At 37.5% G+C, this 14,910-nt stretch overlaps 1 protein-coding gene across 3 annotated transcripts in view; it reads right to left on the reverse strand.

Moving 5' to 3' along the window:
- GHR (growth hormone receptor) overlaps positions 1–14,910 on the reverse strand; it is a 237,137-nt gene that overhangs the window by 137,629 nt on the left and 84,598 nt on the right. Inside the window, exon 1 of one of the 3 annotated variants that reach the window (XM_073236619.1) lies at positions 4,035–7,767. The exons of the other annotated variants lie outside the window; for them this stretch is intronic. The gene's annotated coding sequence lies outside the window, so the exon portion shown is untranslated. Of the gene's footprint in view, positions 1–4,034; positions 7,768–14,910 lie in introns of those variants that run through there. 3 annotated transcript variants of the gene reach the window in all.

Below are 14,910 nucleotides of genomic sequence, written 5' to 3' on the forward strand. Positions count from 1 at the left end.
TGATACCTTAAAATTTTTGTTATGTAATTCTAAGATGCAGGGAGGAGTGCGAATCACTGACCATATGTGCTATGATTTTTAAATTTGTGAAAATAGAGCTCATCTGCCTTCAAGAAGTATTCCTTACAAGAGTGGAAGGAGAGAAAAGAAACACCAATCTTCACTGTTCAATCGACCAATAAATGTACTTTTTTCAAAAGAGAATATTCTATGCCAAGGGGCTATAATATCAGATATGAAGGTAGGATAAGAAAATACTATCCTATGAAATGGCAAGATAAAAAGAATACATGTGTATAGATGAAATCAGCCATCCACAGATATCACTTGAGTAATCACAAAGCATTTTGTCAAAGTGTTGCTGATGAGACTGATGCCAGAGTTCCCCTCAAGATGACCATCTCTGGCTACTCAATCAAACACTAATCAAGGTACTGCTCTAAAGGGATTTTGCAGATTTTAATTAAAATCAACAGATTTAAAAATAGATAGTTTATCTGGGATTATCAGGGTCAGTCAATATAATCACATTAGCCTATAAAAGCAGATGAAGTAGTCAGTGAGTGGAATGTGTTAGAAGAGGAAGTCCGAGAGATTAGAAATTTGAGAGGCTAAATCCTGCTGGAAGGGACCACATAGAAAACGTGAACTACAATGCAGGCAGCCTCCAGGAGCAAAATCTGGTTCCTAACTGACAGCCAGCAAGGAAATGGGGAAGAGCATCCTACAAGGGACAGCAACTGAATTCTGTCAACAACTCAAATCATCTCAGAAGCAGCTTCATCCCCTGAGCCTCCAGAAGGTAAAACTGCCCTAATGACATTTTGATTTCAGCCTTCTGAACTCTAGGCAGGGAATCCAGTTGAGCCGCTCTGCCCACAGAACTGTGAGATAATAAATGGGCCTTAGAAGCCACTAAATTTATGATAATTTGTTATGGAAGCAATAGAAAACTAATACAGTCTCTAAAAGTCCATTACAGTCCAAGGTTGACTTTCAAAACATCAATCAGCAGGATAATTATCCAGTTACTATCGAAACATGTCCATGTGGAGAGAACCTTATTGACGGAGCACATAAATTTGGAGGTGGAAGGGACTTTAGAGACAAGCTAGTTCAATCAATTAGTGATGGATGAAGAATGCTGAAAAAAATTAGATAGTAAATAATTTACGGTTTTGTTTCCTTCAACTACCTCCAAGAGTGCTTTGACCAGCCAACAAGAATGTCCGAATCCAGAAACAGGTACAATCACCTCTCAGATCTTGGCGACATTCTCCCCTCAGGTGAATCAGCTCCCTGTATTCCAACTCTAAAACTGCCAGATGACTTCCTGATTCTTATCTTGCATTCAAGGTTTGCTTTCTTTCTGGAAAATACAATAGCCAGCTGAAACGAAATTGCCTGACAGCTGAAACGGAGAATAAACAAATGTATTGGCCTTCTGGTATACCCACCCATTTCTTGAGTGTGGCTGGTATAAACCAGGCCTCTAGAGTCAGACCACCTCTGGGTCAATCGAAGCAATTTATTGCTGGACAAGTAAATCTGGACATGAGATGATCCCAGGGAAAGTGAGAAAGCCTGAGAGAGCCTGTCTAGATCGGTTTGCTGGCCCTGCTATTCAATTTCTTCAGGTGTAAGCAGGGAATTAAAAAACATACGATGTGTCAATGGGAATGTAAATAAAACCAAGATCAAAATCCATGACAGATTAGGGTAGGGGAAACATAAGGACAAAGAGAATGTATTTATGAAGGAAAAGGTGCTGTGGAATGGGGAAGGACAGGCTATCTTTGTAAGGTGTTCTTGTACACCTAACATCTGGCTCAGGAGAGCTTCTTTTCAGTTCTCCTGGATGAAACATTCAGTTCCCAGGAGCCTTATGTTTGCCACCCTCTGGTACCACCAGAGCATCACTCAGGAGACTCGAAGTCAGTGACCTGCCTAGGTTTCTCCTAAACCGGTTGGCTGGTGCATGAGGGTTGGAATGAGCAGGCTGAGCCAAACCCTGCACCACGACTGATTCATGGAAACTGTCCACCTATCAAGAAGTCAAAGGAACAGACACTTAAATGCTTTTTTGTTGCAAGCTGAGTGAAATCAGTTCTTTCACATCTTGTAGAACAGTAATAAAACTTTCATCTTCCCATCAAACTGAAAAGTGAGTCAAATGAATTTTTCACTTTCAACTTGTGATCATTTGTCAGTTAATACTTTACTTCCAAATAAGGAAGGAAAGCTACAGGGAATTCCCAGGGTGGCAGTTTACATACAGCATCACGGAAATGCTAAAGAGCCAGAGGGCAGGTACCTCAGACATAGGGACCTAATACAGCTGGGTGTCCATAAGCATCTGAAATAACTCCTGTTCAAACCGAATCCAGCATCTCCTACCTGCCCCGGTTTCCTACCTAATGAACAAACAGCTTCATCTCTTACATTTCCTTTCTTGCCACAGGAGACTAGGGTTCCCCAGGTACCTGAACTAGATACTTTGGTCCAACTCCTCTCACATGCCCCATGTACCCAAAAGGGTGTGGTTCTACCTCAACATTCTTTCTAGAATGTAGCTCCAAGTCCTCCAATCCTATTCCCACTGCTTTTTCTCTTTTTAGATCTGAAACAGCCTCCTTCATGGTCTATCTTCTTTTACTTTCAAGGCTGCTGAGAGAAATCAGTTTGCCAGATAAATTTCCAAAAACAATCTTGGTTAGAACCTTACAAAAATCTATTCTCTCCACTGACAACACCACAGTGATCTTCTGAAACTGCAAATCAGCAGCCTCTGTTTCCACCTCTCTGTTTCAAACAAGAAACTATTACAAAGGTATATCCTGATCTGGCCTCTCTTCACCGTTTCATTCCCATCTTACACTGATGCTCCAAACCTCCCCTTTCCTATGTCCATGGAGAAATCTCAGAAGGTTCCAGGTCATGACGCCTTTGGCCCCTCTGCTTCCTGTCCTCTTCCCACTTCATTCATCTCTGCTATTCATTCCCCCAGTCCTCAGCCCAAGGTCACTTCAGCGTAGCTGCATTTCCAGCAACACCCTTACTCCCTACCAGGTGAGGTGTGGTGCCCCTGCTCTCTGCGTGCTGGCTGCCTTGACACACCGCTCTCCTAGCACTGTGACTCCTGTGATTTCCTCAGCTCTCTCCTGAGGCTCATCTGTGTCTCCTATTTTTCACAGTGCCCAGCACACTCAGTTTTAAATGAATATTGAAGAAATAAACAGAGACCCCTTGATACTGTTTTAAAATGGGTATTTTGCAGCAATGGGAGATTATCCTTCTGTTAGAAGTTCATCAGAATGCTTTGCAATGAGTGAAAGTAAGTCACGTTTCCCATCACCACATCAGGGGATGGGCTAGATTTAATCAAGTGTGCAGTAAGGAACCCAAAGCCCCAGAGCCAGTCACCAAAGAGGCATGGCTAGAAACACAAAAAGACAGTCTCATTTTCTTTTCTTCAAAGTGCTGGTCATCCCTAAGACTTTAGTAAACCTGAAAGAAATCCAAAACAAGCATGAAGTGTGCTGTCACTTCACCTTTATGATATTCTTCTAAAATATAACTGACTGTTGAAATGTAAAACATAGATAAGAATTAAAACCTTGAAGTGTTTCCTGAGTGCAAATCATAATCTCTATTGACTTTCTCAAAATGTACCAGCTCAGAAAACCAGCCTTTCATTCAAAGAACAAACTTTGGAAACCCAAACTATATCTTAATGGTGATCAGACAAAGAGGAAGGCGGTCTGAAGCTTTACCTAATAAAAAATATTTTATAACCTCCATGACAAGAAAAAGAGGTTTTGCTTAGAGCAGAAAGGAGGAGAGCAGACGAGTAGAGAAAAGAAGGGGCAAGGAGAAATTGAGCCAGGAGAAGGCAGAATGAGGGGCACAGAGAAGGAAACATCTGGCACAGGCCAGGGCAGAGATCTACATCTAAAAAATGTGAAAGAAAGTTAAAAAAAAAAAAGAGACCTGACTCAGCCTATAATCGAAGTGAACAAGAACAGAATACTAACCAATAGTCCAGCAATATTCTTGAAACAGAGGCTGGATTTTCGTTTGGTTTCCTCTAGGCTGTGTGGCGAGAACGTCTTAAATTTCCTTTTTCATTCAGTCACGTATATACAAGCAGACCATATTACACTAATTTGTACAATATGGTAGAAGTTTCTTGGTCACTGCTTGGCATGTCTTAGTCTCTAGCTTCTCAGTCTTGCTGCTTTCATATATAATCCTCCCCAAATCAATTATATTCTCATTCTCTGTCTCTCACACACACCCTTGGTACCAGAAGAGTAGACGAAAGCACGCAGCCCATTGCCTCACATAACGAACCCCCCCGACCTTTGCCCAGTACTTCTTTGGGCTCTGCCAACTAAAGTGAAGGCCAGGGCTGGGCAGGAGCCTCAGGAGACCCATCACCACAGAGCCAGCCAGGCCAGATGAGGAGGAGGCCAAGCATTAGAATGTGATCAGATTGACAGACTATGAGGTGGACTGGCTGGAGAGCATGATAGGTTTATCTGAATTGAATCCCATAGCAATGCAAGGATGTCAGCTCCCAGAAGGCAGGGTGGCCATCCCTTGCATTCATTAGAAACTCACTGAATATCCCAAGCTCCAGAGTGTAGCACTTGGTATATTTGTCCAATGAAGAAAAAATGAATTCAAAAACATTAGTGCTCATTGGAAATCTAAACATACTTAATTGTAAATGTGTAGCCATAGCATCAGTGGTACAAAGTAGTTGATTAGGAAATTGTCAATACCACCTATATATTAGTTGTAGGATGCTTTGGTTGCTTGAGCAGGATACAGCACTCTAACGTGGTTTTTGTTTTAATTACCTTGTGATAGAAGTAAGTCTAAGAAAAATGTCACAAGTCAACTAAAAGGTGCAAAAGACTAAACATTTAGTGAATTACTTATATAAATAACACAAGAAACAAAATGACTGCTTTCTAGCTCTGGAGTTTTGCATATTTTCTTGTAGTGCCTAATATGGTTAAAACAATGATGATGATTCCATTCATTGAGTGTGGGCTGAGTTACTGTACACACGGGGCTGTGTAACTAATATTCCTGTGTGTGATCCACAGTCCCATCCATACTATCTACACAAGATGACTGTTCATGACTGTGATCACAGCCAGAATCAGCAAGGCCTTTTGCTGGTTAAAAGACTCCCTTCCACCTGGCTGGCTTTCCTATGTTTGTGTGTGATGATTCATTCTTGGACAAGTGATAAGTACAAAGCCCTTTAACACAAGAAACCCTCACAGGGAAACATCCCATTGAACAGATTAATTAACAATGACTAGATATGAGACTCTGATTGTGAACTGATGGTCAGTTTGTTTTGAAATCCTATTTTGGATGTGTAGAATCAGCCTGACTGATGCCTCTAAAGCAGATTTCCAAAGCTGAACTCAGGGGCTCTGGGGTCCATAAACACCTCATCCCTAAACCTGGTCTTCCTCCAGGGACTGCAACACAAGCCAGAAACCTAGAGTTATCTGGACATCTTCTCTACCTCCTCTGTTCACATTTCATCTGTGAATATTACCTCTTCAGTATCTTTTGAATTCACCCCATCCCTTTTATCCTGCCTACTGCTATTGCCAAGTTCTAGCTACCATCTCTCACTTGGACTTCAGGAATGGCCTCTTCACACCCACTCAGGCTACATCCAATCCTTTTCAAACAAAATTATGTTTGGAAACACAATTATGATTATGACATCCCTCTGAATAAAAATTTAAATGACTTTCTTTGTTCATAGGATTAACACCACAATCTGTAGGGTGCTCTAATATTTATTCATTGTCCTCCGATATTCACTCACCTGTCAATTAGTAATAGAATTCAGTGAAAGATTACATTTCAAGCTACCCTTACAGCCAACTGTGGTCACATGACTCAGTTCTGGCTAGCAGGGTGTGAGTGGAAGTGGTATATGTATTTTCAGGGAAATCACCTCCACTTACCATTCTCCACTCCTGCTGATTGGGATGTTGAAAGGCTGATTTGTGAAACACTTCCTGGCTCTTACCCTGAAGTAGGATCCCAGATAATAAGGATTTAAACACTGGTAAAGGGCCAACTAGCCAGGGGTTTCAGCCAGCCTGGACCTTCTAGCTTATGATTTTAAGAAAACAATCCTTTACACCTGATTTTTCAGGCTCAACTAGGAGAGTAGTGGGAAAGAGTAATCACACAAAACTTGTGTAAAAGCAGAAGCTGAAAAAAATTTCCATGAAGAAATATCTATTTCTATAAAGAAAGGAAATTTTATCTGAATGCAACATTCAGATATGGCTTTTTTATGAGTCTTAAGAGATATGCCCTCCTTTTCTAAGAGAGTAACGAATCCATCCTATTAGTGTGCTGGAATCAGAAGTATTTGTTACTTTAGAACCTATGAATACTTTTATTTGGGGAATTAAGGCCACAGAAATGATCATCATAGTCATACAGAAATATTATTTTGGTTTAATCAGAAAACAGCTGACAATCTGCTTCACTTTATCCCAAACCAAATTCCAAACCTCAAGTTATTGGAGAACTTATCAAATAAATAAAAACAGGTAACAAATCATGGTTATACAAAGAGAGTAGGCGAGTATAGGACCTTAGAAAAGGAGCCTGGCCTATTACTGGGATCTATCTTTCCAGGTTTTTATACCCAGTCCCCCAAAACCAAATTGTATACTGAGCAATGTATTCTGAAATGGTATTAGTGGGACAAACGTGAGGTTTTCTGCTTCTGAAGAATTTTACACATAGACACTTCATATTTATTCCACCAAGATGAGCTAAGTCAAGAGTAGGAGTACATGATACTGGTGTGCAAAATGATTTTTCCCAGAACCAATTTTAATTTTTTTTCTGATTATAAATGTACAGTACTTACTTACGTAGCAATGTAGTATCAATATAATGTACAACTAATTCTGGATTCCTTTTCTGTCACTCTCTAATAAAATTTCTAAAGAAAGATGAAAACAGACCCCAAACAAAAGCTGTCTCTTTTTTTGTTTGTTTTTGATTTTTCTCTTTCCATTTAACATTAGTGTCTCTTAAGTCTGCCAATTAAATTGCCACTTTTTCTAGGAAATGTACCTTTTAGCAATTCTTTGTTGACTCAAATGAAATCCAACTGGCTCAGCTAATATTAACTGATTAGACTGAGAATGAATGCTAACAGCTGACCAATAGGAAATACAGTTGACCGTTGAACAATTCTGGGGCTAGAGGTGCTCACCCCTCTCCCCTGCAAGCAGTCAAAAACACATAAATAACTTTTGACTTCCACCAGACTAAACTACTAATAGCATACTGTTGACCAGAAGCCTTCTAATAACAAATACAACTAATAACATAGTCGATGAACACATATTTTGAGTGTTATATGTAGTATATACTGCATTCTTAAAATAAAGTAGGCTAGAGAGAAGACATTATTTTTTCAAATAGTCCCAAATCTGCAAAATGTTTTCCAATATATTCATTGAAAAAAATTCATGTATAAATGGACTCATGCAGTTAAAAATCTGTGTTGTTCAAGGGTCAACTGTACTTGAAATTAAATGTTGGGTGACCTAGGCAGATTCTATTAGCTTAGAGAAGTTTCAAGTAAATGGACAAGGAATTTCAAGATAATATAAAATTATCTATAAAGGATCCATGTTGTATTAAGAGAAAGATACATGAGAATATTTGTGCACAACAAAGATCTGATATCATTACAGTAAATCCCCATTATATGGAGTTACATTGAACACTTTTCCATGATAGCTAAAAAAGCATAATCTGCCCCCACCCCAATCACCCAAAAATAAAAACAAAAACTGTGAACGTAAAATTTATTTTCTACATTAATATTCCATCATATTCCTATTACTGGTCATTCATTTCACTGCTTTTTGAACTGAATCACTATCTATTATTAGGCTGTGGGATCAATTTAGTGGGTCAAACTGAGCTTTGTTTGTTGGCTTGTTTAAATGAATGGGATGGTGTTATAGACTCTATCCCACTCCCCCCACCCCACTTCCAAATTAATATGTGAAACCTAATCTTCAATGTGCTGGTATTCGGAGGTGGGGCTTTTGGGAGGTGATTAGGTGATGAATGGGATTAGTGCTCTTATAAAAATGGTCCTAGGGAGTTCCCACCACCCTGCACCTTGTGAGAACACAGTGAAAACACAGCTGTCTGTGAACTAGGAAGTGGGCCCTCACCAAACATGGAATCTTCCAGCACCTTGATCTTGGACTTCCCAGCCTCCAGAACTATGAGAAATAAGTTTCCGTAGTTTATAGGCCACTCTGTCTATTAGACAGGTGGCACAGGACAGAAAAAAAGGAATAGGCAGTTTCTTTACATAAAACTTTTTAATGCATGTGTATGTTTATTGGCTCACTAGGCAGACCCAGTATTTTCTAACTGTGGATAGCAGTCAAAAAGGTTTGTAGGTCATTGATAGAGAATGCTTCTAGTTTTTCAATATTATAAGTAATGGTACACTAAACACCCCTTGAAAGGAAGGGAATTTGGTTTGTATTTCTGTTTATTGCCTAAGGCTTGATTCCCAGAAGTGATGCTGCTGCATGGAACGTGGAAGGGGTAGACTATTTATGAGATTGATAGATATCACTCAATGGGTTTCAAACTGTCCTAATTTAGACTCAGACCAGATCAGCAGAGAACTTCAATTTCACTGTACAATTGTCAGCAAAAATATTCTTTTCCATCATTGCTAATTTAAAGGGTAAAAATGATCTTTCAGTGTTTCAATTCATATTTATTTGAGAATTAGGGGGACTAACTTTTTGAGACATTTAATGTAATTATATATGTCCTCCCACTTTTTGTTGGGTTCCTTTCTTTGTTGTATTTTTTTCTTCTGTTTTTCACATGTATCTTTTGAAGGAAATCTTATTCATTATTCTCTAGGAATGAAGGTATAGCAGGAATAGAAAATATGAGAAAGCATTTTAATCAGCTTGATTTTTGCCAGGCTGATACCAGACTATCCTTAGGTCTTCATCTTTGATTTGATTTTGAGGCCATCTGCTTAATATGGTCAATTAGTCTTAAAAATAAATTGAAAAAAAAAGTCTGAAGTGCTGGCCAATGTGCCACTGCAAGTTTACACTTTGAACTTCCTCCTCTGTGCCAAATACTGCAATATCAGGCTTATTGATTTCTTAATTAAGAGAGTAGTGCTGAAAAATGTGAAAGAAAAATTACAAGCCTGGAAGGCAGATTGAGAAGTTGCAATACACGTATAATGGAAGTTCCAGAAGGAGATAATTTAATTCAAACTGCAAACTATCAGTTTTGGAAAAGGCTATTATTGATAATTATACAAAAAAAAAAGAATGGAATGAGTTTTCAAATAAAAAGCCCATAGTAATCACTGGGTAGTATAAATAAAAAATAAGTCTGCAACAAGCCATCAGAATAAAGAGAAAATCTTTGAAGTTACTTTAAATAAGGAGATTATCTACTAAGGAACTCAAATGGGCCAGTAGAAGAATTTTCCTCAGCAACAAAAGATGCCAGGGCACAAATGAATACCTTTGTTGGAGAAACAACCATCAATTTAGAATTCAATACCTAGCTAAACTATCACTAAGTCTTTTGTATGTGGAGGAGGCATATAAAACCAGACTTTACTACCTAAAGATTCTAAGTTTTAAATAATGGCTAAAGGAGCTTTTTTACAAGGAAACAAGGGCCCTCTTAAATATTTGCTGACTTTCTCATGTCTTAAAAAGAAAAAGGTTGTCTTCTGACTACTCCAGTTATTATTCCTGTGGTTACTGACCTATTTCCTTGCTCCTCTATAAAGTAAAACTTCTTGAAGTAATTGCATTGCACTCTTATTTCAAATTACTCTTTGTCCATTTTCTCAAATTGTTCAAATCAGGACTTAACCCCTACCACTCCAAGGAGATAGCTTTGTCCTTTCACTAATAACTTTCATATTGCTAAATGTAGTGGTTACTTCTTAATCAACTCATTTGACTTATTAGTAACATATGACACAGTAGATCACTCTTTGAAACATTGTCTTAATTTGGTATTTGGACACTATTCTCCATTGATTCTCCCACCCTACTGGGCACTTTATCTTGCTCTACTTTTCTATGTCCTTTTCATTTTTCCCAACTACATAATACTGAAATGCCTTCAGGATTTATCTTCCTCTTTTCTTTTCTCTATTTACACTTATTCCCTAGGTGATATCATACAGTATTATGACATTAACATTGTCTATATGACTTTGTTCTCTAAATATATAACTTCAACCCGAATCCCATCCTTGAACTACAGGCTTATATATCCAATAGACTAATAATTGGATATAGTCAATTGGATATATAAGCCTGATGGTATTTCAGTATTATGTAGTTGGGAAAAATGAAAAGGACATGGAAAAGTATACCAATATGAAGTGCCCAGTAGGGTGGAAGAATCAATGGAGAATAGTGTCCAAATACCAAACCTTTGGATGTTTGATAGGAATCTCAAACTTAAAATCTATAACCCAACTTTTAACTTTATCCTCCTACCCTGCTCACTCCACATTCTTGGTCATTTCAGTCAATATCACCTTCGTCTTCCAGATTCTCAAGTCTTTCAATCATACCCCTAACCAATCCATCAACTAATTCTTTCAGACATACCTTTGAATTATATTCAGAATATGACCACTTCTTACCATCTCCATGTTTACCTCCCTTATCCAAGCCAGCAACATTTCTTATCTGTATTATTCTAATAGTTTCTTAATCAATCTACATGCTTCTGGTCTTGAATCCCTTATTTCCACTAAGATCTTGATCTTGCTAAAACAAGAACATGTCAGTCCCTTGTTCATCTCATTTCACTTAGAGTAGTCTGAAAGTCTTATTTGATTTCTCTTGACCTTCACCCCACAACCTTACCCGCTATTTCTTCCTCCATCTATCATCACACTTTTCTTGCTCATTCTGCTCCAACAATACTTGATGTTTCTTTAAGACCCCATGTAGAATATGATGCTTGCTCTGCCTGGATACTCTTCTCCAGACTTCCATCAAATATCCATTCAAATATAACTTCATCTGTGAGCTCTTTACTGACAACTCGGTTCAGCTAACTCCTATTCTCTTATTTTTTCCATAATAGTTTTCTTTATTTGATATATTCACTTGTTTACTGTTTATTTTCTTTCTTTCCTCTTACACATACGTTAACTATGAGTTCAGGGACTTTGTCAGGGACAACAAAGTCTGTGCCATATATCCAAGCACCTATAACATGAAAGGTCAATAGAAGGCATGCAGTAAAGATTTATTAGACAAATAAATAAATGGCAAGGGGAAAAAATATAAAACATGGTGGTTAATTCAACTAAATATTGCTTGTAGAAAGAATATGGACTACATTTTCTATAGATCAAAAAAGGCAAAAATACATAGAAACAAGGAAAGTACAATTTATGCAGTAGAAACAAAGAAAATAGAAACAGGATTATCTCAGAGGACAATTAAAATGCACTAGACTTTCTGCTTTGTTTGGGAGAAATAGATAATGTGTATAAACTGGTAACACTAATGTTGCTTGATGTGGGAGTGAGCAGCCTGACTGAGGGATGTAGGAGTACATGGGTGAGCACTGACAAAGCGGTTGTTGCAGGTTTCTGCTGCCTTGAAGATCAGCTGAGTTAGTTGGGGGACCTCACACTGGGGAGGACTGAGGAGGTCACACCTCACAATAGAAAAAAACAAAAGTGAGGCTGAGACTGACCATAACTTATGGAAAAGTGATAGGCCTCACGTAGTATAGAAATAGGAAAAGGAGATGTTTTTAGGCTTATGTTCTGTAGATATTTTTATTTTCAGTAGGCAGAAATTGAGTATCCTTATTCTAGGTAATTACCATATTTGAAATAAAATTAAAGTAAAAAAACTTTTCCATATTTAGCTTTTCAAATAAAATTCCTGAAAAGTAATTATTTAAACTAATACCTCAGCAAGTCTACCAAAATATGCTTTGGGCTTTCTGGGAAGGAAGGAAGGAAAGAAGAGAGGAAAGAAGAATGCAAGGATAGTCCAATATCAGAAAGTCTATCAATATAATCTACTACATGAATATTTTAAGAAAGGCATTAAAATGTTTATTCCAAAATGCAGAAAATCAGTTCATGATTTAACACTTACTTATGATACACTCTTAAAAAACTAGAAATAGAGAGCAGTTTCATTAATCTGACAAAAAATATACCACCCAAAAACCTACAGCTAACAGCAACCTATACTTTGAAGCATGTTCACTATTAAAAAAGCTAATACTATTTACATGGCATGGTACCTTGTAAGGACAGGAGATCAACAGAAAAAAAAAGCCTAGAAAAGTCCAAAGCATCTATGGGATCTTAATATACAATGGAGAAAGCATTGCAAACAAGAAGAGAGAATGGGGCTATTCAGTAAATGGTGTTGGGACAACTAGTATTTCATAAGGAAAAAAACAGTTCCATGCTTTACACCATACACATAAATTAGCTCCAAAAAATTCAAAGTCTACATCCTCTTAAACAAAACTTTAAGAAGTAAATTAAAGCAATTTGACTATTAGAGGAGTTTATATATAGTATAACCATGGAGGAGAAAGTGATTTCTTAAGGAAGGCACAGAAAGCAGAACAAAAGAAATTTAACTATATACAAATTTAAAGATTATCTGTATTAAAAGATGTCATAAAAAATCCAATCAACAGATGGGAGTACAGTTTTCAACAAATATAACAAAACATTTGTTATACACATGTGAAATATAAACACATATACCAAGATACATATACATTAGGATTATATGTATGTATATGTACACATGTCTCTATAAATCAACAAAGAGGACAATAACAAAATGGACAAAGTAGAAATATATACTTGAGAGAGGAGAAAAGCCTAATTGCCCTGTAAAAATGATGTTCAATTTTATAAATAATCAGAGCAATGAAAATTAAAACAATGAGATGGTGATTCATATCCATCAACCACAAATAATTAAATCTGGTAAGAAGTGCTGGCAAGTAGCTGCAGAAGTGAGGGTTCTCACACATTGCTGGTAGAGTGCAAACTGGTATGAGCACTCTGGACAGCAGTTTGGCAATATCTACCAGACCCAAAAATGCATATATTCTGTGACACAAGACAGCAAGTCCACTGATGCATATTCCAGAAAAAATCTATTGCATGTGTCATAAGGGAAATATATAAGAGTATTTATTTCAGCAAACTTATTTTAGCAAAACAAATAAATTCAAATCCTTCAGTATGAGAATGGATAAACTATGGTACTTTCAAAATATGGAGTACTATACAACAATTTAAAAAATGAACAAGTGTAATGTAACAACATATTCTGAAAAAAAAATATTTGGTAGTAAAAGTAATAATTTCCAGAATACCACATATCACACTTAAAGTACATCTACAAATACACAAATAACTTATGTTTCATGTATGTAAAATGCACATTTCATATATATAGTAAAACTGAAAAGTATATAAACAGGATGGCATAAATGCCAGTATATGACAGTGTTTTCTCCAGAGCAGCAGAGAGCAGAGTGAGGCTGGAGAAGGAAAATTGGGGACCACAAATTAATCTGCATAAGTTTGTTTCTTTACAAATAACAGCTATCAAGCATATATGGGAAAGATGTTTACATTTTGACAGAGTCAAAAATAATAAGCCCATAAAAATGTATACAGGTAGAAAGATAAAGAGAGTTCAGGTGACTTCCCATATCTAAGGCATCCACTCCTGTAACAATGCTGAGCGGAGGGCTGGAATGGTGCCTCAGGGGACTTCCAGTCACTGTATCCATGCCTGCCACCCCCGAGACTCAACAGTTGACTCTTCCAGACAGCATTGTATGAAGAGGAAGGGGAGATTTCTCAATCCCCATTTCTAGGCTGAGGAATAGTTTTTTCAGAGTCCAGCGAAAAGCCACAGAGTAGACTTTCCAAGAAGAAAAGGAAATTACATGTGATATTGCACAGGCTATAACACTTCTGTCACAAGGCTTCCAGAGTTCTGATGCCAGCAGAGTCCCATTAATGCAAAAATTGCTCTTTTTCTCACTAGCCTTAAAAAGGAAGCTATGTTCTTAAAAACTCCAATGAAAAACTCTATCAGATTTAGGAGCACAATGATTACTGAATGGTTCTCAATCTCTCTCCCTGGACATCACAAAATGCTGACAAGACCTGGATAAGCTGGACCAGGGAGTTTTGTTTAGTCACCCTGAATTGCAACAAAGGGTTATGAAAGGGCTGGTTCATTTCACTCAAGTGGACCATTGTGAACCTGCTAGCAAATATTCATTAAAACAAGAACCCAAACATTTTGCATACAAAATTTGAGAAACGTCAAAATAATAATACAGTAACCCTAAAAGGACAGTGCAAGCACAGACCCTGTAAAGGACATAATAATCCAGGGTGAACTTCATACATCTGTGGTCATCTCAGTTCCTAAATGCAAACACACCAGGATGCCACATTCACTATCTCAAGTGATTGCAGAGAATATCCTGAGAAAGTCCATAATTAATTTTTTCTGCTGCTAGTAAGCAGCAATCATTGAGAATGAATTCAGAAGCCCCTGCTGAGTATTCCTTAGAGAAAGAATCAGTGATTTAAATAAAATGATTTCACATGTAAGAAATTGTATGATTATTTCAAATAGGCTTCCCTTTATATTTCAAAGCATGCAGAAGTATTTTCCTTATATATTTATTCTGCATGTCACACACTAATAGCCTTCAGACATTTTCCACAGAATTAATCAGAGCAGCTTCCCCTGCTTATCTAAAAAACAGTCTACT

The sequence above is a fragment of the Manis javanica genome, chromosome 1 (genome assembly GCF_040802235.1).
Source record: "Manis javanica isolate MJ-LG chromosome 1, MJ_LKY, whole genome shotgun sequence".
In the NCBI taxonomy this organism is placed as follows: domain Eukaryota; kingdom Metazoa; phylum Chordata; class Mammalia; order Pholidota; family Manidae; genus Manis; species Manis javanica.